The following is a 26,898-nucleotide window of genomic DNA, read 5'->3' on the forward strand; positions in this document are numbered from 1 at the left end:
AGCCGCGCCCAGCTCCCCTTCCGCCCCGGCCAGCCCCGGCACTGCCGCCAGGGCTCCGCGCCGGACCCTTCGCTGCCGGGCCGGGGGCAGAAGAAGCGCCCCGAATGCAGCGGCACAGCCCGACCCCCGCCCTGCCAGCGCTGCCACGGCTGCAGCTCCCTTCCTCTGAAGGCCCGACAGTGACGCCACGCTCCGGCGCTCACCTCACCCCAACGAGGGCACAGAAACGTGCGCTCCCCCCCTTCAATTGCGTCCCCTAGAAGAGCAGAAAACAAGGGGCCTGCCTCAAATAATGGTAAAAGGGAGAATTTTACCTCAATCCAAACCTCTTAAAAGGCGGGACCACAGGACTGACCCCTCCATTTCAACCTCAGGATGACGAAATTTCAAAGGGAAAGGACAAAAGCCCCCACTACAAAGGCGCACCGGCTCACCTGTTTGGCTACTGCTTCTCGGCACAAGGGTTTGTCCCTCGGCTCCTCCTTTGAGCAATGCTCCACGTCTCCAAGTGCATATCCAGGTGATCCCCCAGACCCCGTCCGAAGCACTCACCGTCCTTCCAGGAGACAGCCCCGGGAGCCCCCCATAAACTCCTCTTCTCCAGCAGCTCCGTGCAAAAGCGATGTGAGGAAAACCCCCTAAATCAGCCCCCGGAGGAGCCGCCCCCTCCTCATCATCCTCACAGCTCACACCTGGGGCTGCTCTGAGCCCCCATCATCCTAACAGCTCACACCTGCCGCTGTTGCCACTCTCCAACAGCGTCTCTCCCTCTCCAGCACACAGCGCACTTCTCACAGACACAGATCCAACAGAAATCTGCTACGGGTGTCAGCTTTTCTTAATCCATCTGGTTACACGATTAAAACACATACATGCATTGATGGTCATTGAGAGAAAGCTTTCCCCTGGAGAAAATAGTCACTTTGGTAGCACACTTTGATATATCTGTGGAAAAGCAGAATCAGCACCAACTCCTAAGACCCCTGCTGAGGAACCCAGCCCTCCTTGGGACACCCAAAGCAGCAGACCTCGAAAAAGGAGGGGAAAAATGAAGCTTGGAGTGGAAAAAGAGGATAGAAGTACAGAAGCCTTTAAAAATGCCTGCATGGAGCAATAGTGGGAACCAGTCACATTTCTTCTTTCCTTGCTTTCTGTGATGACATAAATAGAAAGTAAGAACACGTTAAACAAAAGGCAGAGCTAGGATTTTACAGGTCTTTATTTTGGCAGGCTGGAATGACAAACGCCTCTTCCGGGGCTGCGACACGTTTTGAGGAATGGCAGAGAACGGAGGCAAAAGGTGCCGGGGAGCCCTTTCTGTTCCATTTAGCCCCTGCAGCTGCTCCGCTGGTTTCAGGGCACTCGCTTGGTTCGTTCCTAGAGAAAAAGGCTACGGCATGATTTTCAAAACTACTGCCCATCCACAGTCAGAGTTTCCTACATTCCTGGGTACAAATGAGTGGATCGAGAGAGGGCTTCTTTTCAAATTAGTTTAGCCATAGCTTCCTATTCTTTACCAATACCTGTGAAAACGAAACACTTGCCAGGTTTTAGTATTCTACACACACCCCTCCCTGGGAATTTTGGGGTAGCTTTGGGTCCCTCTGCGGGACGGCACCCAGCGTGACCCCCCCTCTCATCTGCCACCCACCCGCTCCCCCACCGCAGTGTGCGTCCCTCTCCTAGCGACCTTGGGGTGCCCCAAATGACATCAGAGCCCCGAGTCTTCAGCCCCTAACCCTGACTCCCGAAGAAGGCACAGGACGAGTCCAACTGCCCCGGACAGCAGCCCAGCACTCCCTTCCAGCCCTTCCCACGCGTCCATCCCCCCAGAAAGGGACTCCGCCGCAACAAGGAAGGGGGGGCAGCCCCCAGAAGGCTCGAAGCTCCTGCCCCGCCTCGCTGTCGCGGGCCAGGGGCAGAAAGAGGGAGCGGCAGAGGCGGCGGGGACGCGGCACGGCCGGCACGGCACAGAGCGGGGGCCGCTCGCAGCGCGATGCCGGCGGAGCCGCAGGTCCGGCAGCGCCGGGGCGGGGTCCGAGCGGCGCGGGGGATCCGCCGAGAGCCTCCGGCCCCGTGCGGGGACTCCCGCAAGGCCCGGGGGGCGCCGGGCTCCGGCCCTCGGGGCTTTATTCTCCGGCGCCCCGAGCCCCGCGGCTGCGGGGGAAAGAAGCGAAGGGGCGACGGGAAGAGAGGAGGGAGAGCGGGGCATGCGAAAGGTCGGGGAGGGAGGACGGGCTGCGGAGGAAAGCGGGCGGGGAAGGGAAAGGCCGGCAGGGGAGGAAGAGGGACGGTGAACAGAGGAGGGAGAGAGGGGGAATGGAACGGAGGAGCAGGGCAGGGACAGGACAGGAAGGAGCCGAGTTTGGGGGGGGACACGGAAACGGGGGAAAGAGAGGTAACTGAGGGGAATACGGGGAGGAGGATGGAGCGGTAGAGAGAGGGACAGGAGGGGATCCTCCCAGCGCCCCGGCTCCGCCCCGGCGCCCCGCCCTGCCCGGGCTGCTGCGCTCGGCCGAGCTCGGCTCGGTTCGGCTGGACTCGGCTCCTCGGCCAGCTTCGGCTACTTTGGGCCACGCTCGGCTATTACCAGCCGCATTCGGCTCGATTAGCCTCTTCGGCAAAGCTCGGCTCGCCTCGGCTGTACTCGGAGCCGCTCGGCTACGCTCGGCTCCTCGGCCAGCTTCGGTTACTTTCGGCTAAGCTCGGCTATTTCCGACCGCATTCGGCCCCACTCGCCTCTTCGGCGCAGCTCGGCTCCACTCGCCTCCACGGGCCCTCCCGGCCACTTTCGGCCACGCTCGGCTATTCCCGCCCGCACCCGCCTCCATTCGCCCACTCCCACAGCTCGGCTCCCTCCGGCTCACACATTTCCTCAGGGCACCTCATTCCAGGGCACACAAATTGCAGCCCCTAAAGGCTTGCGGCTCTTTCAACACACACTTGTAACTCAACTCTCGGGACAGAGCTGATGGCTCCTTTAGGACAAGAATAGTTACATCTAAAAGCAATTCCCTCATTTTGCATCTCCTTTTCATTTAACCCCCCCCAAAATCCCATACATATCACAAGGAATGTGCAGTTCTGGTTTCCCCACCCTCCGTATACTATTTGTACAAAGGACCTGGCCACAGCACACACAACTGAATAAAGCCCAGCTTCAATAATCAGAACAACTGACATTTGTTTACAAATTAGGTGCAGTTTTGTATGGTGCTGCGTACCCTCGGAGGCGAGTCGAGGAAAAAGAGCTACAGCACTGGAACCTAAGTTTTAGCAGCTGAGTCATTTGTAACTTGTGCCATAAAGTAAACCAAGCATCACTACAGTATTATCTGCTGAAGTTCTCCACTGTAGGTTTAAGGTACAGCAGCACGTGCTTTACTCCCAACAAAAGCTGCTCAGGTGGGGGGAGCCGGGAAGCCAAGTCTCTCCACTTTGTCTGAACACCATCTTCCAGGAAGGTACTGCTTCCTCTCTCCCAGGCTCCCTTCAGCAAAGTAGCAAATACAGAATCCGGTGCCACAGAAGGCTCTTGCCTGACCTCCTTGTGGTTTTCAAACTGTTTAAAGCGAAACAAAAAGCGTAAGAGAAAAACAGTGATGAGTATGAAACAAAAGTCTCTTCAGCCACCTTTGGTTTGAGATGAGCTCTGAACTGAAGCTCTGGGAGCACAGGCGTGCAGTCCTGCTAGAACAGAGCTGTCCAGTAGTGTCCCCAGGGGTATCTGGAGTGTTCACACTGCTGAACTGAGAAAAACTCACCAAACCCAGCCCAGGGGCCTGTGATCCTCCACCCACCCGGGGGAACTCCGGGCACTGTAAACAGAGGCCACAGCGCACACCAGGCTCTGCTGTGCCTGCTGAGGAGTCTCTGTATGAGCCCTGAGGCCTGGTATCGCCTCCCAAACACCACAGAGACCTCTTGTGTCATCAGAGAAAAGCCCTGGAGCAAACGTGTGTCCCCAGCACGATCAACAAGGATGCAGAATTACCTCCTCAATAAAAACGCTGTTCCTGATGGAAATGTAACCTCTGTCAACTGTGAGGATTTTATAGGAATACTGGCTCAAGAATTCAGTGACTTCAGGTATTCCATACCACAGGTTCCTGGGACTACTTGGGCATCCAGAGTCTATAGTATCGGTTAAACTGGTAGAGCTGAGGATACTTAGCAGCTTTGTCACAGAGCTGGAACGTCAAGCAGGGAGAAAGGGGCTCTCTCGGAGAGTGCAGGAGGCCAGTGAAAACAGCAACAAAGTCCTCCACGACATCTGCTCCTAGAAAAGCCAAATAAATTAAACTATTGACATGAGCACGGACACTGGGGCAACCTTCCTTACTTTGGGCCTTGCCAGCAGCCCACAGAGCCTCACGCAGAAAAGAACTGAACGAGATCAAAAAGTGTTCGCAGTGACCTAGACACGTGCTCCTGACTGCAGAGGTACCTGAAAAACCCTCCAGACATCATCAGCTCCTGCTGAAGCAAACAATCCACCTTCGCTGTCTTGTGCCAAAAACACGCCCGTCTCTTTACAGGGAGACACCCTGCCAGGCACCGCCTCAGAGAAGAACCGAGCTGTACTGGGGGGATACACCCAGCCAACGTGTACAAGTTAAACAGAATTTTCTGTCAGAACTGGGACTTTCAGCACCCCCCAGGTGCTACTCGACTGCCACATACACAGACAGGGCTTCGTGAGGTGCTCTGCGGTTGGCCAGTCCTGTTCCAAGCCCTGCTGATGCCCCTGTGGTTTTAACGCTGTCCTCAAGGAGGTAGTAGAACCTCGCAGTATTTGCCCCTGGAGCTTAATTTCTGAAGTTTTCCTTGGGAAACGCATCCATTTCCTACTTAACAAGGCAGTCCCCTCTCCCTGATCTCGGGAAGAGCTGCCCACAGGCACGGGAAACACCTTCCTCTCCTGATCGCCATGCTCTGCCCTTAAAACGCTGTGTTACTGAGGCCAACTACTTCCAGACCAAGACTGTCCATGCAGGGACAGTGTCCCTTCTCTTCAGGGTCAGGGAATTAGGGCAGAAGCACCTACAGAGCTTCAATGCCCCTCTTGAGCACAAAACACCATCAATCTGCACCTCCTTCTGCTTGCAGGGAAGGTAATAACATGCCTCAAGGTAAAAAATTATAAACGGTAAAAAATTATTACAAGAGAGTAGAAATGATGCCACTTTCACTCCACTGCTAGAAACGACACATAAAACATAAAAAAAAAAAACTGTACCTGTTCCGTTTTCAGACTGAAGCAACAGCATATTCCTGGCTGCTAATGCAGCAGGGACAACAGCACTGAAGGGAAATGTCTGGATAATCACGCCTTCATTTAAAGAGAACACAATTTCCTCATCTAAGCCATCACTGCCCTCCATCAGAACAGCCAGCATATCCACGACATCTAATAAGTGAAGGAAAAAATGTAAGCAGAGGATCCAGACTAACTGGGAAAACAACAGAGGTAGAATGCAACATTCCAGGAACACAAGGTATCTTTTTAGTTCCCAAAAAAACCCAAAAACAAAACAACAAAAAAAAAAAAAAAAAAAAAAAAACGAAAGCAAACAAAACAAACAAGAAAACCTTAAAAAAAAAAAAAAAAAAAAAATTCAAAGGCACATTTGCCAGGCAATACAATGTTGGGGGCAGCACAAAAATCACAGCTGTACTTCATTCTGCCTTTCAAAGCTGCTGTCCAGCACAGGTTGCCCAGAGAAGCTGTGGCTGCCCCCGGATCCATGGAAGTGTCCAAGGCCAGGCTGGACAGGGCTTAGAGCACCCTGGCATGGTGGAAGGTGTCCCTGCCCATGGCAGGGGGTGGAACGGGATGAGCTTTAAAAAAAGGTGCCTTCCCATCCAAACCCTTCTGGGATTCCACGATTCTGTGAACAGCTTCAGGCAGGACTACATTTCCATTGTAGTTCAATAATGCTGCTGCAAGAACACGAAGAGAGATTTCAAATACCGTTAAAGTGGCACAACCACATCAAAAATTACGTCTGGGAGTAAAGTGGAAACTCTGCTGATTCCAAGGACACATGGAGGGCTGAATCCTGGAGATCCTTACATAACAGGATCTCTAGAGTTATCCATCCCCAGTTTGTTGCTTAGGGTTAGAAAAGGTAGCCCCAAGTCGTGGAGTTCTGTTCTTAAGGGGTTACCACATACCATCAATGTGAGAGACGGGGATGCTGATGTTTGATCAGAGTCCTGTAGCAACCTGGAGCACGCTGGCTTCCCGAACCAGGTCTGCTGCTTTGTCCGTGTAGCGGTAGGGCTTTGTCCTCAGCCTTCAGCAGGATCTGTCAGCAAAGGTGGAGAGAAAAGTAGAGTGCAGCGCCTCTCAAGCATGGGGGAACCATGTGCTGCTAAGGAAGACCACGTGCTGAAAGTGGTTTGAAGCCGGGTGGGTTTTGGGAGGACAAATTCCATATTACTTCTGCAGGATTCTGTCTGCAGTTCCTGCTCTACAAACCAAATACATCAAACGACAAAAACAAACAAATAAAAAAAAACCCACATTAAATTAACAACAACAAAATAATTATTCCTACCTCAATAAACCCATAACGCCTCGAACCATTCCAAGGAGGGCGGCAGGAGGGGCGGGCAGAGCCAGGGCCCCGCTCCGCCGCCCCGGCGGCATTTTCCGGCACGCGGCCGCTCCCGGCGTCTGGAGAGGGGCGCGGGGCCGGGAAAGGCGGCGCAGCCCTGCTCCGATGCCGCTCGGCCGCGGCCCGGGAGCGCTGCGACCGCGCCTCCGCCGCCCGCCGGCACCGGCCCCACCGGGCTGCCCTCGCCGCCATCCTCGCCGCCGCTGAGCCGCCTTCAGCCCTCCCCTCACTCACAGACACCGCCCCACTCGCCGCTCGCTCCCGCCCCGTCTCGGTGGTTTTGCCGGGCGCTGGCTGGGGGGCTGCAGTACCACCCTCTGTCCACAAGGCGGCAGCACTTGTCAAGAGAGTGCGCGACAAGCACTCGCAAGATGGCGGCCCGTGAGGACCTTGACGGAGACAGGCGTTTTGCCGATGCCTGTCGGCTCGTGCCAAAATCCCGCAGGCTCGCGGTGCTGCTGACCCCACAGCCCGTGTGCACGGCACCAGAACTGCCGCGGAAAATCCCCTAGGGGGGCGCCGGCGGTGCGGGCAATTCAGGCAGTGTGGAAAACAGACACGGGTCCTCGACTTTCTTGTCCTCGTTTTTGCACCCTCTTGAGAAGGTCAAGCCGAGTCCGCGCCAAGCCACTCCCAAGATGGCGCCCGCGGGCTGTGTCTGTAGTACCCACCTCTGTCCACAAGGCGGCAGCACTGCCGCCCGCCACCGCCGGGGGCCGCCGCTCGCCTCGGGGCCGCGGGCGGGGCAGGCGGCAAAAAGAACGGGCGCCGTCCCCTCCGGAACATCCTCGGTAGCAAATGCCCCAAAATATCCCGCGCGGAAAAGAACGCCAACAAAAAAAAACCCCTTGCCTCTAACCCAACAAGAACCAAAAGAAAAAACCTTTTCTTTTAAACTGCATTTCAATGTATTTTATTTTTATATTTTTCATATTTATATTCACATTCGGATTTATAATGTATATTGATGTATAACTGAATTTTTATAATTTCTTACATTTATTTCTATTATATTTTATTCTATTTTAGTACATATCTTAATGTATTGCTTATATATTTCTATAGTTAGATTTAGATTTCTAGAAGGTTTATATTGCTTAAAATAAACCCCTGCCTCCATCCAAGTCAAAATCTTTAAAAAAATCCCATTATTTAAGCTCCGTTTACATTTATCTCTATTTTTTGCATTTATATTCAAATTTACATTTTAAATGTAGATTGATGTATGATGTTATTTATAGCCTATCTCTTCCTAATACTTATTTTTATTTTTTTATATTTTTATATATATCTGTATACATCGAATATATATTTCCATATTTAGAACGATATCAAAATAAAATGTATATTCATATTTTTTCTATTAAAGCCCTGTCTCTAACCAAATTTAAAAAAAAAAGCTCTGTCTATAAGCAATACTTGATTATTCATATAATTTTTCATCATTATAGTCACATTTGTATTTCTACTTTACACTGATGTATTTATAAATATATATTATATATATTATAAGGTAGCAAGATAGATAAATTATTATTTAAACTCTATTTCGTACATACTGCTAATACTTATATTTACTTACCACTGAATTTTTATATAGATCTTAATGTATTTAGGATATATTTCTACACATAGATTTCTAATTTTATTTTATTTATATTTATAATTTTTGTAATAAAACCCCTACCTACTACCAAATAGAAAATAAAAATCCCCTTTATTTTAAACGATATTTAAATATTTCTATATTTTATTTTTAATAGTACTTATATCTTCTATCACAATATATTGAGGTACTATATTTTGATATATAATATTTATGACATATAATGTGTTATAATAACACATATACTGTAAAATATGCATTATGTACTGCATTGATTTCTATTATTTTGTAATTTTTATATTTATATATCCACACGAATTAATTATACAACTCTATATGGTTATTTTGCTTGTATTTATAATCTCTATTTATATGTATTTATATATACATATAAAATACTCTATATCAAACAATATAATACCTAATAGTAATGGATAACATTATTTATGTTACATGTTTTATTTATATGTATTCCGTTTATATTTAAAATTGAAGGTTTATATTCCATTTTCATATTTATGCATTTCTTTTGTTTCATTAGAGTTATAGTTAAAACTTTGCAGTTATAATCCAATTCCTAAAAATAAAATGCCAAAACAAACAGCATCAAATTCCCACCAATACCATCCAAAAAATTCAGAAAGGCTCCACCAGCCAACCAACTACCAGCAGAAAAACCCACACTACACTCCTTTCACTAACAGTTCTTATCACATCACAAAAATGAAACAAACATTTAAAACAACCTATAGAAATCCACACAGCAAATCACAAAAACCACTAAAATGAAAAAAAAAAAACCCAACTAACTTACTATACTGCAAATCATACAACAGACCCCGAACGTTTCTAAAAAAAATAACCAAAACTCTACCACTACACTAACTCATAAAGAGAACCCAATGCTCTATAAAATGAACTAAAAAAACCCACCAAATAATTACAGATATTAAAAAATCGAAACCACGAAGGAAAAAAAATTCACCACCCAGATAAAATAACTGCGCATAAAGACCCACCATAGATATACCCATGTTCCCAAAAATAAAACTAATAAATAAACAACAACCAAATACATCAAACTAAAAAAAATATATATATATATATTAACAACAACAAAATAATTATTCCTAACTCAATAAACCCATTATGCCTCAAACCATCAAAACACAAATACCACCTAGAAATAAACACGTCGCCAAAAGAGAAATGTAACAATTTTAATAACTCCCGAACTCTCTGCAACAATAAAACATACGCGGCAATCAAATATGCCAAATGCATAAAACCCCTATAACATAATAAACAAGAATGCAATAATCAATATTAAAAAAACCCTCACTGATTAACTACAGGACACTACCTCAAACCCACCAAAACAAACACTACATATGCTCATGCTAATAAAAGCCTTCACAAACGAATTAAAAACCTAACGTCTACTTCATGCTACGACCCATAAAAACCATTGTAAACCTTTAAGAACACATTCTTTAGAAACATAAGAACGGATCAAAAAGAAATCCAACAACACTCAATCAAAAAAAACCCCCTTGTCATGCGCACCTGAAGCAAGAACCGTAACAACCAAAAAGTAACACCATGGCCCTTCTCCTACAGCAACTACGAACAAAAGAAAAGGATCCCATAAATTCCTCAAAACCACCGCAGCGAGGGAGGCTGGAAGATGCGGAGCCGCGCTCCCGGCCCCGGGCGCAGCGCGGCTCCGGCAGGAAAGCGGATCCTCCGGCAGGCAGAGGCGGCGCCGCGCCGGCAGACCCCCGCCCGCTGCCCCCGGCCCGGCGGGGCCGGCACCGGGCCCGGGGGGCCCCGGCGGCGCCCGAGCCCCGCGCCCGGAGCGGCGGCACCGGCCGGCACCGGCGCGCCGCCCGCGCCGCCTCCCCCGCCCGCCGGCCCGGCCAAAGCTCCGCTCGGCTCCGCACGGCTCGCACCGGCGCGGCTCCGGCGGGCCCGCGGCAGCCCAGCCGCGCCCAGCTCCCCTTCCGCCCCGGCCAGCCCCGGCACTGCCGGCAGGGCTCCGCGCCGCACCCTTCGCTGCCGGGCCGGGGGCAGAAGAAGCGCCCCGAATGCAGCGGCACAGCGCGATCCCCGCCCTGCCAGCGCTGCCACGGCTGCAGCTCCCTTCCTCTGAAGGCCCGACAGTGACGCCACGCTCCGGCGCTCACCTCACCCCAACGAGGGCACAGAAACGTGCGCTCCCCCCCTTCAATTGCGTCCCCTAGAAGAGCAGAAAACAAGGGGCCTGCCTCAAATAATGGTAAAAGGGAGAATTTTACCTCAATCCAAACCTCTTAAAAGGCGGGACCACAGGACTGACCCCTCCATTTCAACCTCAGGATGACGAAATTTCAAAGGGAAAGGACAAAAGCCCCCACTACAAAGGCGCACCGGCTCACCTGTTTGGCTACTGCTTCTCGGCACAAGGGTTTGTCCCTCGGCTCCTCCTTTGAGCAATGCTCCACGTCTCCAAGTGCATATCCAGGTGATCCCCCAGACCCCGTCCGAAGCACTCACCGTCCTTCCAGGAGACAGCCCCGGGAGCCCCCCATAAACTCCTCTTCTCCAGCAGCTCCGTGCAAAAGCGATGTGAGGAAAACCCCCTAAATCAGCCCCCGGAGGAGCCGCCCCCTCCTCATCATCCTCACAGCTCACACCTGGGGCTGCTCTGAGCCCCCATCATCCTAACAGCTCACACCTGCCGCTGTTGCCACTCTCCAACAGCGTCTCTCCCTCTCCAGCACACAGCGCACTTCTCACAGACACAGATCCAACAGAAATCTGCTACGGGTGTCAGCTTTTCTTAATCCATCTGGTTACACGATTAAAACACATACATGCATTGATGGTCATTGAGAGAAAGCTTTCCCCTGGAGAAAATAGTCACTTTGGTAGCACACTTTGATATATCTGTGGAAAAGCAGAATCAGCACCAACTCCTAAGACCCCTGCTGAGGAACCCAGCCCTCCTTGGGACACCCAAAGCAGCAGACCTCGAAAAAGGAGGGGAAAAATGAAGCTTGGAGTGGAAAAAGAGGATAGAAGTACAGAAGCCTTTAAAAATGCCTGCATGGAGCAATAGTGGGAACCAGTCACATTTCTTCTTTCCTTGCTTTCTGTGATGACATAAATAGAAAGTAAGAACACGTTAAACAAAAGGCAGAGCTAGGATTTTACAGGTCTTTATTTTGGCAGGCTGGAATGACAAACGCCTCTTCCGGGGCTGCGACACGTTTTGAGGAATGGCAGAGAACGGAGGCAAAAGGTGCCGGGGAGCCCTTTCTGTTCCATTTAGCCCCTGCAGCTGCTCCGCTGGTTTCAGGGCACTCGCTTGGTTCGTTCCTAGAGAAAAAGGCTACGGCATGATTTTCAAAACTACTGCCCATCCACAGTCAGAGTTTCCTACATTCCTGGGTACAAATGAGTGGATCGAGAGAGGGCTTCTTTTCAAATTAGTTTAGCCATAGCTTCCTATTCTTTACCAATACCTGTGAAAACGAAACACTTGCCAGGTTTTAGTATTCTACACACACCCCTCCCTGGGAATTTTGGGGTAGCTTTGGGTCCCTCTGCGGGACGGCACCCAGCGTGACCCCCCCTCTCATCTGCCACCCACCCGCTCCCCCACCGCAGTGTGCGTCCCTCTCCTAGCGACCTTGGGGTGCCCCAAATGACATCAGAGCCCCGAGTCTTCAGCCCCTAACCCTGACTCCCGAAGAAGGCACAGGACGAGTCCAACTGCCCCGGACAGCAGCCCAGCACTCCCTTCCAGCCCTTCCCACGCGTCCATCCCCCCAGAAAGGGACTCCGCCGCAACAAGGAAGGGGGGGCAGCCCCCAGAAGGCTCGAAGCTCCTGCCCCGCCTCGCTGTCGCGGGCCAGGGGCAGAAAGAGGGAGCGGCAGAGGCGGCGGGGACGCGGCACGGCCGGCACGGCACAGAGCGGGGGCCGCTCGCAGCGCGATGCCGGCGGAGCCGCAGGTCCGGCAGCGCCGGGGCGGGGTCCGAGCGGCGCGGGGGATCCGCCGAGAGCCTCCGGCCCCGTGCGGGGACTCCCGCAAGGCCCGGGGGGCGCCGGGCTCCGGCCCTCGGGGCTTTATTCTCCGGCGCCCCGAGCCCCGCGGCTGCGGGGGAAAGAAGCGAAGGGGCGACGGGAAGAGAGGAGGGAGAGCGGGGCATGCGAAAGGTCGGGGAGGGAGGACGGGCTGCGGAGGAAAGCGGGCGGGGAAGGGAAAGGCCGGCAGGGGAGGAAGAGGGACGGTGAACAGAGGAGGGAGAGAGGGGGAATGGAACGGAGGAGCAGGGCAGGGACAGGACAGGAAGGAGCCGAGTTTGGGGGGGGACACGGAAACGGGGGAAAGAGAGGTAACTGAGGGGAATACGGGGAGGAGGATGGAGCGGTAGAGAGAGGGACAGGAGGGGATCCTCCCAGCGCCCCGGCTCCGCCCCGGCGCCCCGCCCTGCCCGGGCTGCTGCGCTCGGCCGAGCTCGGCTCGGTTCGGCTGGACTCGGCTCCTCGGCCAGCTTCGGCTACTTTGGGCCACGCTCGGCTATTACCAGCCGCATTCGGCTCGATTAGCCTCTTCGGCAAAGCTCGGCTCGCCTCGGCTGTACTCGGAGCCGCTCGGCTACGCTCGGCTCCTCGGCCAGCTTCGGTTACTTTCGGCTAAGCTCGGCTATTTCCGACCGCATTCGGCCCCACTCGCCTCTTCGGCGCAGCTCGGCTCCACTCGCCTCCACGGGCCCTCCCGGCCACTTTCGGCCACGCTCGGCTATTCCCGCCCGCACCCGCCTCCATTCGCCCACTCCCACAGCTCGGCTCCCTCCGGCTCACACATTTCCTCAGGGCACCTCATTCCAGGGCACACAAATTGCAGCCCCTAAAGGCTTGCGGCTCTTTCAACACACACTTGTAACTCAACTCTCGGGACAGAGCTGATGGCTCCTTTAGGACAAGAATAGTTACATCTAAAAGCAATTCCCTCATTTTGCATCTCCTTTTCATTTAACCCCCCCCAAAATCCCATACATATCACAAGGAATGTGCAGTTCTGGTTTCCCCACCCTCCGTATACTATTTGTACAAAGGACCTGGCCACAGCACACACAACTGAATAAAGCCCAGCTTCAATAATCAGAACAACTGACATTTGTTTACAAATTAGGTGCAGTTTTGTATGGTGCTGCGTACCCTCGGAGGCGAGTCGAGGAAAAAGAGCTACAGCACTGGAACCTAAGTTTTAGCAGCTGAGTCATTTGTAACTTGTGCCATAAAGTAAACCAAGCATCACTACAGTATTATCTGCTGAAGTTCTCCACTGTAGGTTTAAGGTACAGCAGCACGTGCTTTACTCCCAACAAAAGCTGCTCAGGTGGGGGGAGCCGGGAAGCCAAGTCTCTCCACTTTGTCTGAACACCATCTTCCAGGAAGGTACTGCTTCCTCTCTCCCAGGCTCCCTTCAGCAAAGTAGCAAATACAGAATCCGGTGCCACAGAAGGCTCTTGCCTGACCTCCTTGTGGTTTTCAAACTGTTTAAAGCGAAACAAAAAGCGTAAGAGAAAAACAGTGATGAGTATGAAACAAAAGTCTCTTCAGCCACCTTTGGTTTGAGATGAGCTCTGAACTGAAGCTCTGGGAGCACAGGCGTGCAGTCCTGCTAGAACAGAGCTGTCCAGTAGTGTCCCCAGGGGTATCTGGAGTGTTCACACTGCTGAACTGAGAAAAACTCACCAAACCCAGCCCAGGGGCCTGTGATCCTCCACCCACCCGGGGGAACTCCGGGCACTGTAAACAGAGGCCACAGCGCACACCAGGCTCTGCTGTGCCTGCTGAGGAGTCTCTGTATGAGCCCTGAGGCCTGGTATCGCCTCCCAAACACCACAGAGACCTCTTGTGTCATCAGAGAAAAGCCCTGGAGCAAACGTGTGTCCCCAGCACGATCAACAAGGATGCAGAATTACCTCCTCAATAAAAACGCTGTTCCTGATGGAAATGTAACCTCTGTCAACTGTGAGGATTTTATAGGAATACTGGCTCAAGAATTCAGTGACTTCAGGTATTCCATACCACAGGTTCCTGGGACTACTTGGGCATCCAGAGTCTATAGTATCGGTTAAACTGGTAGAGCTGAGGATACTTAGCAGCTTTGTCACAGAGCTGGAACGTCAAGCAGGGAGAAAGGGGCTCTCTCGGAGAGTGCAGGAGGCCAGTGAAAACAGCAACAAAGTCCTCCACGACATCTGCTCCTAGAAAAGCCAAATAAATTAAACTATTGACATGAGCACGGACACTGGGGCAACCTTCCTTACTTTGGGCCTTGCCAGCAGCCCACAGAGCCTCACGCAGAAAAGAACTGAACGAGATCAAAAAGTGTTCGCAGTGACCTAGACACGTGCTCCTGACTGCAGAGGTACCTGAAAAACCCTCCAGACATCATCAGCTCCTGCTGAAGCAAACAATCCACCTTCGCTGTCTTGTGCCAAAAACACGCCCGTCTCTTTACAGGGAGACACCCTGCCAGGCACCGCCTCAGAGAAGAACCGAGCTGTACTGGGGGGATACACCCAGCCAACGTGTACAAGTTAAACAGAATTTTCTGTCAGAACTGGGACTTTCAGCACCCCCCAGGTGCTACTCGACTGCCACATACACAGACAGGGCTTCGTGAGGTGCTCTGCGGTTGGCCAGTCCTGTTCCAAGCCCTGCTGATGCCCCTGTGGTTTTAACGCTGTCCTCAAGGAGGTAGTAGAACCTCGCAGTATTTGCCCCTGGAGCTTAATTTCTGAAGTTTTCCTTGGGAAACGCATCCATTTCCTACTTAACAAGGCAGTCCCCTCTCCCTGATCTCGGGAAGAGCTGCCCACAGGCACGGGAAACACCTTCCTCTCCTGATCGCCATGCTCTGCCCTTAAAACGCTGTGTTACTGAGGCCAACTACTTCCAGACCAAGACTGTCCATGCAGGGACAGTGTCCCTTCTCTTCAGGGTCAGGGAATTAGGGCAGAAGCACCTACAGAGCTTCAATGCCCCTCTTGAGCACAAAACACCATCAATCTGCACCTCCTTCTGCTTGCAGGGAAGGTAATAACATGCCTCAAGGTAAAAAATTATAAACGGTAAAAAATTATTACAAGAGAGTAGAAATGATGCCACTTTCACTCCACTGCTAGAAACGACACATAAAACATAAAAAAAAAAAACTGTACCTGTTCCGTTTTCAGACTGAAGCAACAGCATATTCCTGGCTGCTAATGCAGCAGGGACAACAGCACTGAAGGGAAATGTCTGGATAATCACGCCTTCATTTAAAGAGAACACAATTTCCTCATCTAAGCCATCACTGCCCTCCATCAGAACAGCCAGCATATCCACGACATCTAATAAGTGAAGGAAAAAATGTAAGCAGAGGATCCAGACTAACTGGGAAAACAACAGAGGTAGAATGCAACATTCCAGGAACACAAGGTATCTTTTTAGTTCCCAAAAAAACCCAAAAACAAAACAACAACAAAAAAAAAAAAAAAAAAAAAAAACAAACTAAAGCAAACAAAACAAACAAGAAAACCTTAAAAAAAAAAAAAAAAAAAAAATTCAAAGGCACATTTGCCAGGCAATACAATGTTGGGGGCAGCACAAAAATCACAGCTGTACTTCATTCTGCCTTTCAAAGCTGCTGTCCAGCACAGGTTGCCCAGAGAAGCTGTGGCTGCCCCCGGATCCATGGAAGTGTCCAAGGCCAGGCTGGACAGGGCTTAGAGCACCCTGGCATGGTGGAAGGTGTCCCTGCCCATGGCAGGGGGTGGAACGGGATGAGCTTTAAAAAAAGGTGCCTTCCCATCCAAACCCTTCTGGGATTCCACGATTCTGTGAACAGCTTCAGGCAGGACTACATTTCCATTGTAGTTCAATAATGCTGCTGCAAGAACACGAAGAGAGATTTCAAATACCGTTAAAGTGGCACAACCACATCAAAAATTACGTCTGGGAGTAAAGTGGAAACTCTGCTGATTCCAAGGACACATGGAGGGCTGAATCCTGGAGATCCTTACATAACAGGATCTCTAGAGTTATCCATCCCCAGTTTGTTGCTTAGGGTTAGAAAAGGTAGCCCCAAGTCGTGGAGTTCTGTTCTTAAGGGGTTACCACATACCATCAATGTGAGAGACGGGGATGCTGATGTTTGATCAGAGTCCTGTAGCAACCTGGAGCACGCTGGCTTCCCGAACCAGGTCTGCTGCTTTGTCCGTGTAGCGGTAGGGCTTTGTCCTCAGCCTTCAGCAGGATCTGTCAGCAAAGGTGGAGAGAAAAGTAGAGTGCAGCGCCTCTCAAGCATGGGGGAACCATGTGCTGCTAAGGAAGACCACGTGCTGAAAGTGGTTTGAAGCCGGGTGGGTTTTGGGAGGACAAATTCCATATTACTTCTGCAGGATTCTGTCTGCAGTTCCTGCTCTACAAACCAAATACATCAAACGACAAAAACAAACAAATAAAAAAAAACCCACATTAAATTAACAACAACAAAATAATTATTCCTACCTCAATAAACCCATAACGCCTCGAACCATTCCAAGGAGGGCGGCAGGAGGGGCGGGCAGAGCCAGGGCCCCGCTCCGCCGCCCCGGCGGCATTTTCCGGCACGCGGCCGCTCCCGGCGTCTGGAGAGGGGCGCGGGGCCGGGAAAGGCGGCGCAGCCCTGCTCCGATGCCGCTCGGCCGCGGCCCGGGAGCGCTGCGACCGCGCCTCCGCCGCCCGCCGGCACCGGCCCCACCGGGCTGCCCTCGCCGCCATCCTCGCCGCCGCTGAGCCGCCTTCAGCCCTCCCCTCACTCACAGACACCGCCCCACTCGCCGCTCGCTCCCGCCCCGTCTCGGTGGTTTTGCCGGGCGCTGGCTGGGGGGCTGCAGTACCACCCTCTGTCCACAAGGCGGCAGCACTTGTCAAGAGAGTGCGCGACAAGCACTCGCAAGATGGCGGCCCGTGAGGACCTTGACGGAGACAGGCGTTTTGCCGATGCCTGTCGGCTCGTGCCAAAATCCCGCAGGCTCGCGGTGCTGCTGACCCCACAGCCCGTGTGCACGGCACCAGAACTGCCGCGGAAAATCCCCTAGGGGGGCGCCGGCGGTGCGGGCAATTCAGGCAGTGTGGAAAACAGACACGGGTCCTCGACTTTCTTGTCCTCGTTTTTGCACCCTCTTGAGAAGGTCAAGCCGAGTCCGCGCCAAGCCACTCCCAAGATGGCGCCCGCGGGCTGTGTCTGTAGTACCCACCTCTGTCCACAAGGCGGCAGCACTGCCGCCCGCCACCGCCGGGGGCCGCCGCTCGCCTCGGGGCCGCGGGCGGGGCAGGCGGCAAAAAGAACGGGCGCCGTCCCCTCCGGAACATCCTCGGTAGCAAATGCCCCAAAATATCCCGCGCGGAAAAGAACGCCAACAAAAAAAAACCCCTTGCCTCTAACCCAACAAGAACCAAAAGAAAAAACCTTTTCTTTTAAACTGCATTTCAATGTATTTTATTTTTATATTTTTCATATTTATATTCACATTCGGATTTATAATGTATATTGATGTATAACTGAATTTTTATAATTTCTTACATTTATTTCTATTATATTTTATTCTATTTTAGTACATATCTTAATGTATTGCTTATATATTTCTATAGTTAGATTTAGATTTCTAGAAGGTTTATATTGCTTAAAATAAACCCCTGCCTCCATCCAAGTAAAAATCTTTAAAAAAATCCCATTATTTAAGCTCCGTTTACATTTATCTCTATTTTTTGCATTTATATTCAAATTTACATTTTAAATGTAGATTGATGTATGATGTTATTTATAGCCTATCTCTTCCTAATACTTATTTTTATTTTTTTATATTTTTATATATATCTGTATACATCGAATATATATTTCCATATTTAGAACGATATCAAAATAAAATGTATATTCATATTTTTTCTATTAAAGCCCTGTCTCTAACCAAATTTAAAAAAAAAAGCTCTGTCTATAAGCAATACTTGATTATTCATATAATTTTTCATCATTATAGTCACATTTGTATTTCTACTTTACACTGATGTATTTATAAATATATATTATATATATTATAAGGTAGCAAGATAGATAAATTATTATTTAAACTCTATTTCGTACATACTGCTAATACTTATATTTACTTACCACTGAATTTTTATATAGATCTTAATGTATTTAGGATATATTTCTACACATAGATTTCTAATTTTATTTTATTTATATTTATAATTTTTGTAATAAAACCCCTACCTACTACCAAATAGAAAATAAAAATCCCCTTTATTTTAAACGATATTTAAATATTTCTATATTTTATTTTTAATAGTACTTATATCTTCTATCACAATATATTGAGGTACTATATTTTGATATATAATATTTATGACATATAATGTGTTATAATAACACATATACTGTAAAATATGCATTATGTACTGCATTGATTTCTATTATTTTGTAATTTTTATATTTATATATCCACACGAATTAATTATACAACTCTATATGGTTATTTTGCTTGTATTTATAATCTCTATTTATATGTATTTATATATACATATAAAATACTCTATATCAAACAATATAATACCTAATAGTAATGGATAACATTATTTATGTTACATGTTTTATTTATATGTATTCCGTTTATATTTAAAATTGAAGGTTTATATTCCATTTTCATATTTATGCATTTCTTTTGTTTCATTAGAGTTATAGTTAAAACTTTGCAGTTATAATCCAATTCCTAAAAATAAAATGCCAAAACAAACAGCATCAAATTCCCACCAATACCATCCAAAAAATTCAGAAAGGCTCCACCAGCCAACCAACTACCAGCAGAAAAACCCACACTACACTCCTTTCACTAACAGTTCTTATCACATCACAAAAATGAAACAAACATTTAAAACAACCTATAGAAATCCACACAGCAAATCACAAAAACCACTAAAATGAAAAAAAAAAAAACCCAACTAACTTACTATACTGCAAATCATACAACAGACCCCGAACGTTTCTAAAAAAAATAACCAAAACTCTACCACTACACTAACTCATAAAGAGAACCCAATGCTCTATAAAATGAACTAAAAAAACCCACCAAATAATTACAGATATTAAAAAATCGAAACCACGAAGGAAAAAAAATTCACCACCCAGATAAAATAACTGCGCATAAAGACCCACCATAGATATACCCATGTTCCCAAAAATAAAACTAATAAATAAACAACAACCAAATACATCAAACTAAAAAAAAAATATATATATATATTAACAACAACAAAATAATTATTCCTAACTCAATAAACCCATTATGCCTCAAACCATCAAAACACAAATACCACCTAGAAATAAACACGTCGCCAAAAGAGAAATGTAACAATTTTAATAACTCCCGAACTCTCTGCAACAATAAAACATACGCGGCAATCAAATATGCCAAATGCATAAAACCCCTATAACATAATAAACAAGAATGCAATAATCAATATTAAAAAAAACCTCACTGATTAACTACAGGACACTACCTCAAACCCACCAAAACAAACACTACATATGCTCATGCTAATAAAAGCCTTCACAAACGAATTAAAAACCTAACGTCTACTTCATGCTACGACCCATAAAAACCATTGTAAACCTTTAAGAACACATTCTTTAGAAACATAAGAACGGATCAAAAAGAAATCCAACAACACTCAATCAAAAAAAACCCCCTTGTCATGCGCACCTGAAGCAAGAACCGTAACAACCAAAAAGTAACACCATGGCCCTTCTCCTACAGCAACTACGAACAAAAGAAAAGGATCCCATAAATTCCTCAAAACCACCGCAGCGAGGGAGGCTGGAAGATGCGGAGCCGCGCTCCCGGCCCCGGGCGCAGCGCGGCTCCGGCAGGAAAGCGGATCCTCCGGCAGGCAGAGGCGGCGCCGCGCCGGCAGACCCCCGCCCGCTGCCCCCGGCCCGGCGGGGCCGGCACCGGGCCCGGGGGGCCCCGGCGGCGCCCGAGCCCCGCGCCCGGAGCGGCGGCACCGGCCGGCACCGGCGCGCCGCCCGCGCCGCCTCCCCCGCCCGCCGGCCCGGCCAAAGCTCCGCTCGGCTCCGCACGGCTCGCACCGGCGCGGCTCCGGCGGGCCCGCGGCAGCCCAGCCGCGCCCAGCTCCCCTTCCGCCCCGGCCAGCCCCGGCACTGCCGCCAGGGCTCCGCGCCGGACCCTTCGCTGCCGGGCCGGGGGCAGAAGAAGCGCCCCGAATGCAGCGGCACAGCGCGATCCCCGCCCTGCCAGCGCTGCCACGGCTGCAGCTCCCTTCCTCTGAAGGCCCGACAGTGACGCCACGCTCCGGCGCTCACCTCACCCCAACGAGGGCACAGAAACGTGCGCTCCCCCCCTTCAATTGCGTCCCCTAGAAGAGCAGAAAACAAGGGGCCTGCCTCAAATAATGGTAAAAGGGAGAATTTTACCTCAATCCAAACCTCTTAAAAGGCGGGACCACAGGACTGACCCCTCCATTTCAACCTCAGGATGACGAAATTTCAAAGGGAAAGGACAAAAGCCCCCACTACAAAGGCGCACCGGCTCACCTGTTTGGCTACTGCTTCTCGGCACAAGGGTTTGTCCCTCGGCTCCTCCTTTGAGCAATGCTCCACGTCTCCAAGTGCATATCCAGGTGATCCCCCAGACCCCGTCCGAAGCACTCACCGTCCTTCCAGGAGACAGCCCCGGGAGCCCCCCATAAACTCCTCTTCTCCAGCAGCTCCGTGCAAAAGCGATGTGAGGAAAACCCCCTAAATCAGCCCCCGGAGGAGCCGCCCCCTCCTCATCATCCTCACAGCTCACACCTGGGGCTGCTCTGAGCCCCCATCATCCTAACAGCTCACACCTGCCGCTGTTGCCACTCTCCAACAGCGTCTCTCCCTCTCCAGCACACAGCGCACTTCTCACAGACACAGATCCAACAGAAATCTGCTACGGGTGTCAGCTTTTCTTAATCCATCTGGTTACACGATTAAAACACATACATGCATTGATGGTCATTGAGAGAAAGCTTTCCCCTGGAGAAAATAGTCACTTTGGTAGCACACTTTGATATATCTGTGGAAAAGCAGAATCAGCACCAACTCCTAAGACCCCTGCTGAGGAACCCAGCCCTCCTTGGGACACCCAAAGCAGCAGACCTCGAAAAAGGAGGGGAAAAATGAAGCTTGGAGTGGAAAAAGAGGATAGAAGTACAGAAGCCTTTAAAAATGCCTGCATGGAGCAATAGTGGGAACCAGTCACATTTCTTCTTTCCTTGCTTTCTGTGATGACATAAATAGAAAGTAAGAACACGTTAAACAAAAGGCAGAGCTAGGATTTTACAGGTCTTTATTTTGGCAGGCTGGAATGACAAACGCCTCTTCCGGGGCTGCGACACGTTTTGAGGAATGGCAGAGAACGGAGGCAAAAGGTGCCGGGGAGCCCTTTCTGTTCCATTTAGCCCCTGCAGCTGCTCCGCTGGTTTCAGGGCACTCGCTTGGTTCGTTCCTAGAGAAAAAGGCTACGGCATGATTTTCAAAACTACTGCCCATCCACAGTCAGAGTTTCCTACATTCCTGGGTACAAATGAGTGGATCGAGAGAGGGCTTCTTTTCAAATTAGTTTAGCCATAGCTTCCTATTCTTTACCAATACCTGTGAAAACGAAACACTTGCCAGGTTTTAGTATTCTACACACACCCCTCCCTGGGAATTTTGGGGTAGCTTTGGGTCCCTCTGCGGGACGGCACCCAGCGTGACCCCCCCTCTCATCTGCCACCCACCCGCTCCCCCACCGCAGTGTGCGTCCCTCTCCTAGCGACCTTGGGGTGCCCCAAATGACATCAGAGCCCCGAGTCTTCAGCCCCTAACCCTGACTCCCGAAGAAGGCACAGGACGAGTCCAACTGCCCCGGACAGCAGCCCAGCACTCCCTTCCAGCCCTTCCCACGCGTCCATCCCCCCAGAAAGGGACTCCGCCGCAACAAGGAAGGGGGGGCAGCCCCCAGAAGGCTCGAAGCTCCTGCCCCGCCTCGCTGTCGCGGGCCAGGGGCAGAAAGAGGGAGCGGCAGAGGCGGCGGGGACGCGGCACGGCCGGCACGGCACAGAGCGGGGGCCGCTCGCAGCGCGATGCCGGCGGAGCCGCAGGTCCGGCAGCGCCGGGGCGGGGTCCGAGCGGCGCGGGGGATCCGCCGAGAGCCTCCGGCCCCGTGCGGGGACTCCCGCAAGGCCCGGGGGGCGCCGGGCTCCGGCCCTCGGGGCTTTATTCTCCGGCGCCCCGAGCCCCGCGGCTGCGGGGGAAAGAAGCGAAGGGGCGACGGGAAGAGAGGAGGGAGAGCGGGGCATGCGAAAGGTCGGGGAGGGAGGACGGGCTGCGGAGGAAAGCGGGCGGGGAAGGGAAAGGCCGGCAGGGGAGGAAGAGGGACGGTGAACAGAGGAGGGAGAGAGGGGGAATGGAACGGAGGAGCAGGGCAGGGACAGGACAGGAAGGAGCCGAGTTTGGGGGGGGACACGGAAACGGGGGAAAGAGAGGTAACTGAGGGGAATACGGGGAGGAGGATGGAGCGGTAGAGAGAGGGACAGGAGGGGATCCTCCCAGCGCCCCGGCTCCGCCCCGGCGCCCCGCCCTGCCCGGGCTGCTGCGCTCGGCCGAGCTCGGCTCGGTTCGGCTGGACTCGGCTCCTCGGCCAGCTTCGGCTACTTTGGGCCACGCTCGGCTATTACCAGCCGCATTCGGCTCGATTAGCCTCTTCGGCAAAGCTCGGCTCGCCTCGGCTGTACTCGGAGCCGCTCGGCTACGCTCGGCTCCTCGGCCAGCTTCGGTTACTTTCGGCTAAGCTCGGCTATTTCCGACCGCATTCGGCCCCACTCGCCTCTTCGGCGCAGCTCGGCTCCACTCGCCTCCACGGGCCCTCCCGGCCACTTTCGGCCACGCTCGGCTATTCCCGCCCGCACCCGCCTCCATTCGCCCACTCCCACAGCTCGGCTCCCTCCGGCTCACACATTTCCTCAGGGCACCTCATTCCAGGGCACACAAATTGCAGCCCCTAAAGGCTTGCGGCTCTTTCAACACACACTTGTAACTCAACTCTCGGGACAGAGCTGATGGCTCCTTTAGGACAAGAATAGTTACATCTAAAAGCAATTCCCTCATTTTGCATCTCCTTTTCATTTAACCCCCCCCAAAATCCCATACATATCACAAGGAATGTGCAGTTCTGGTTTCCCCACCCTCCGTATACTATTTGTACAAAGGACCTGGCCACAGCACACACAACTGAATAAAGCCCAGCTTCAATAATCAGAACAACTGACATTTGTTTACAAATTAGGTGCAGTTTTGTATGGTGCTGCGTACCCTCGGAGGCGAGTCGAGGAAAAAGAGCTACAGCACTGGAACCTAAGTTTTAGCAGCTGAGTCATTTGTAACTTGTGCCATAAAGTAAACCAAGCATCACTACAGTATTATCTGCTGAAGTTCTCCACTGTAGGTTTAAGGTACAGCAGCACGTGCTTTACTCCCAACAAAAGCTGCTCAGGTGGGGGGAGCCGGGAAGCCAAGTCTCTCCACTTTGTCTGAACACCATCTTCCAGGAAGGTACTGCTTCCTCTCTCCCAGGCTCCCTTCAGCAAAGTAGCAAATACAGAATCCGGTGCCACAGAAGGCTCTTGCCTGACCTCCTTGTGGTTTTCAAACTGTTTAAAGCGAAACAAAAAGCGTAAGAGAAAAACAGTGATGAGTATGAAACAAAAGTCTCTTCAGCCACCTTTGGTTTGAGATGAGCTCTGAACTGAAGCTCTGGGAGCACAGGCGTGCAGTCCTGCTAGAACAGAGCTGTCCAGTAGTGTCCCCAGGGGTATCTGGAGTGTTCACACTGCTGAACTGAGAAAAACTCACCAAACCCAGCCCAGGGGCCTGTGATCCTCCACCCACCCGGGGGAACTCCGGGCACTGTAAACAGAGGCCACAGCGCACACCAGGCTCTGCTGTGCCTGCTGAGGAGTCTCTGTATGAGCCCTGAGGCCTGGTATCGCCTCCCAAACACCACAGAGACCTCTTGTGTCATCAGAGAAAAGCCCTGGAGCAAACGTGTGTCCCCAGCACGATCAACAAGGATGCAGAATTACCTCCTCAATAAAAACGCTGTTCCTGATGGAAATGTAACCTCTGTCAACTGTGAGGATTTTATAGGAATACTGGCTCAAGAATTCAGTGACTTCAGGTATTCCATACCACAGGTTCCTGGGACTACTTGGGCATCCAGAGTCTATAGTATCGGTTAAACTGGTAGAGCTGAGGATACTTAGCAGCTTTGTCACAGAGCTGGAACGTCAAGCAGGGAGAAAGGGGCTCTCTCGGAGAGTGCAGGAGGCCAGTGAAAACAGCAACAAAGTCCTCCACGACATCTGCTCCTAGAAAAGCCAAATAAATTAAACTATTGACATGAGCACGGACACTGGGGCAACCTTCCTTACTTTGGGCCTTGCCAGCAGCCCACAGAGCCTCACGCAGAAAAGAACTGAACGAGATCAAAAAGTGTTCGCAGTGACCTAGACACGTGCTCCTGACTGCAGAGGTACCTGAAAAACCCTCCAGACATCATCAGCTCCTGCTGAAGCAAACAATCCACCTTCGCTGTCTTGTGCCAAAAACACGCCCGTCTCTTTACAGGGAGACACCCTGCCAGGCACCGCCTCAGAGAAGAACCGAGCTGTACTGGGGGGATACACCCAGCCAACGTGTACAAGTTAAACAGAATTTTCTGTCAGAACTGGGACTTTCAGCACCCCCCAGGTGCTACTCGACTGCCACATACACAGACAGGGCTTCGTGAGGTGCTCTGCGGTTGGCCAGTCCTGTTCCAAGCCCTGCTGATGCCCCTGTGGTTTTAACGCTGTCCTCAAGGAGGTAGTAGAACCTCGCAGTATTTGCCCCTGGAGCTTAATTTCTGAAGTTTTCCTTGGGAAACGCATCCATTTCCTACTTAACAAGGCAGTCCCCTCTCCCTGATCTCGGGAAGAGCTGCCCACAGGCACGGGAAACACCTTCCTCTCCTGATCGCCATGCTCTGCCCTTAAAACGCTGTGTTACTGAGGCCAACTACTTCCAGACCAAGACTGTCCATGCAGGGACAGTGTCCCTTCTCTTCAGGGTCAGGGAATTAGGGCAGAAGCACCTACAGAGCTTCAATGCCCCTCTTGAGCACAAAACACCATCAATCTGCACCTCCTTCTGCTTGCAGGGAAGGTAATAACATGCCTCAAGGTAAAAAATTATAAACGGTAAAAAATTATTACAAGAGAGTAGAAATGATGCCACTTTCACTCCACTGCTAGAAACGACACATAAAACATAAAAAAAAAAAACTGTACCTGTTCCGTTTTCAGACTGAAGCAACAGCATATTCCTGGCTGCTAATGCAGCAGGGACAACAGCACTGAAGGGAAATGTCTGGATAATCACGCCTTCATTTAAAGAGAACACAATTTCCTCATCTAAGCCATCACTGCCCTCCATCAGAACAGCCAGCATATCCACGACATCTAATAAGTGAAGGAAAAAATGTAAGCAGAGGATCCAGACTAACTGGGAAAACAACAGAGGTAGAATGCAACATTCCAGGAACACAAGGTATCTTTTTAGTTCCCAAAAAAACCCAAAAACAAAACAACAAAAAAAAAAAAAAAAAAAAAAAACAAACTAAAGCAAACAAAACAAACAAGAAAACCTTAAAAAAAAAAAAAAAAAAAAAAAATTCAAAGGCACATTTGCCAGGCAATACAATGTTGGGGGCAGCACAAAAATCACAGCTGTACTTCATTCTGCCTTTCAAAGCTGCTGTCCAGCACAGGTTGCCCAGAGAAGCTGTGGCTGCCCCCGGATCCATGGAAGTGTCCAAGGCCAGGCTGGACAGGGCTTAGAGCACCCTGGCATGGTGGAAGGTGTCCCTGCCCATGGCAGGGGGTGGAACGGGATGAGCTTTAAAAAAAGGTGCCTTCCCATCCAAACCCTTCTGGGATTCCACGATTCTGTGAACAGCTTCAGGCAGGACTACATTTCCATTGTAGTTCAATAATGCTGCTGCAAGAACACGAAGAGAGATTTCAAATACCGTTAAAGTGGCACAACCACATCAAAAATTACGTCTGGGAGTAAAGTGGAAACTCTGCTGATTCCAAGGACACATGGAGGGCTGAATCCTGGAGATCCTTACATAACAGGATCTCTAGAGTTATCCATCCCCAGTTTGTTGCTTAGGGTTAGAAAAGGTAGCCCCAAGTCGTGGAGTTCTGTTCTTAAGGGGTTACCACATACCATCAATGTGAGAGACGGGGATGCTGATGTTTGATCAGAGTCCTGTAGCAACCTGGAGCACGCTGGCTTCCCGAACCAGGTCTGCTGCTTTGTCCGTGTAGCGGTAGGGCTTTGTCCTCAGCCTTCAGCAGGATCTGTCAGCAAAGGTGGAGAGAAAAGTAGAGTGCAGCGCCTCTCAAGCATGGGGGAACCATGTGCTGCTAAGGAAGACCACGTGCTGAAAGTGGTTTGAAGCCGGGTGGGTTTTGGGAGGACAAATTCCATATTACTTCTGCAGGATTCTGT

The 26,898-nt window shown here is 50.5% G+C and overlaps 4 long non-coding RNA genes across 4 annotated transcripts in view; all 4 read right to left on the reverse strand.

Annotated features, from left to right (window-relative positions):
• LOC144248597 (uncharacterized) overlaps nt 1-26,898 on the reverse strand; it is a 66,254-nt gene that overhangs the window by 8,955 nt on the left and 30,401 nt on the right. The gene's annotated exons all lie outside the window — the stretch shown is intronic.
• Nucleotides 1,202-10,033, reverse strand: LOC144246686 (uncharacterized). Its single transcript, XR_014956961.1, has 2 exons — nt 5,240-10,033; nt 1,202-4,279 (listed from the first exon to the last, which is right to left on the reverse strand). It is a non-coding gene; the product is annotated as an uncharacterized LOC144246686 (long non-coding RNA).
• Nucleotides 11,414-15,790, reverse strand: LOC144248592 (uncharacterized). Its single transcript, XR_014956962.1, has 2 exons — nt 15,452-15,790; nt 11,414-14,491 (listed from the first exon to the last, which is right to left on the reverse strand). It is a non-coding gene; the product is annotated as an uncharacterized LOC144248592 (long non-coding RNA).
• LOC144247047 (uncharacterized) lies at nt 21,633-25,986 on the reverse strand. Its single transcript, XR_014956963.1, has 2 exons — nt 25,671-25,986; nt 21,633-24,710 (listed from the first exon to the last, which is right to left on the reverse strand). It is a non-coding gene; the product is annotated as an uncharacterized LOC144247047 (long non-coding RNA).

The sequence above is a fragment of the Lonchura striata genome, chromosome 8, assembly GCF_050655825.1.
Source record: "Lonchura striata isolate lonStrDom1 chromosome 8, ASM5065582v1, whole genome shotgun sequence".
In the NCBI taxonomy this organism is placed as follows: Eukaryota; Metazoa; Chordata; class Aves; order Passeriformes; family Estrildidae; genus Lonchura; species Lonchura striata.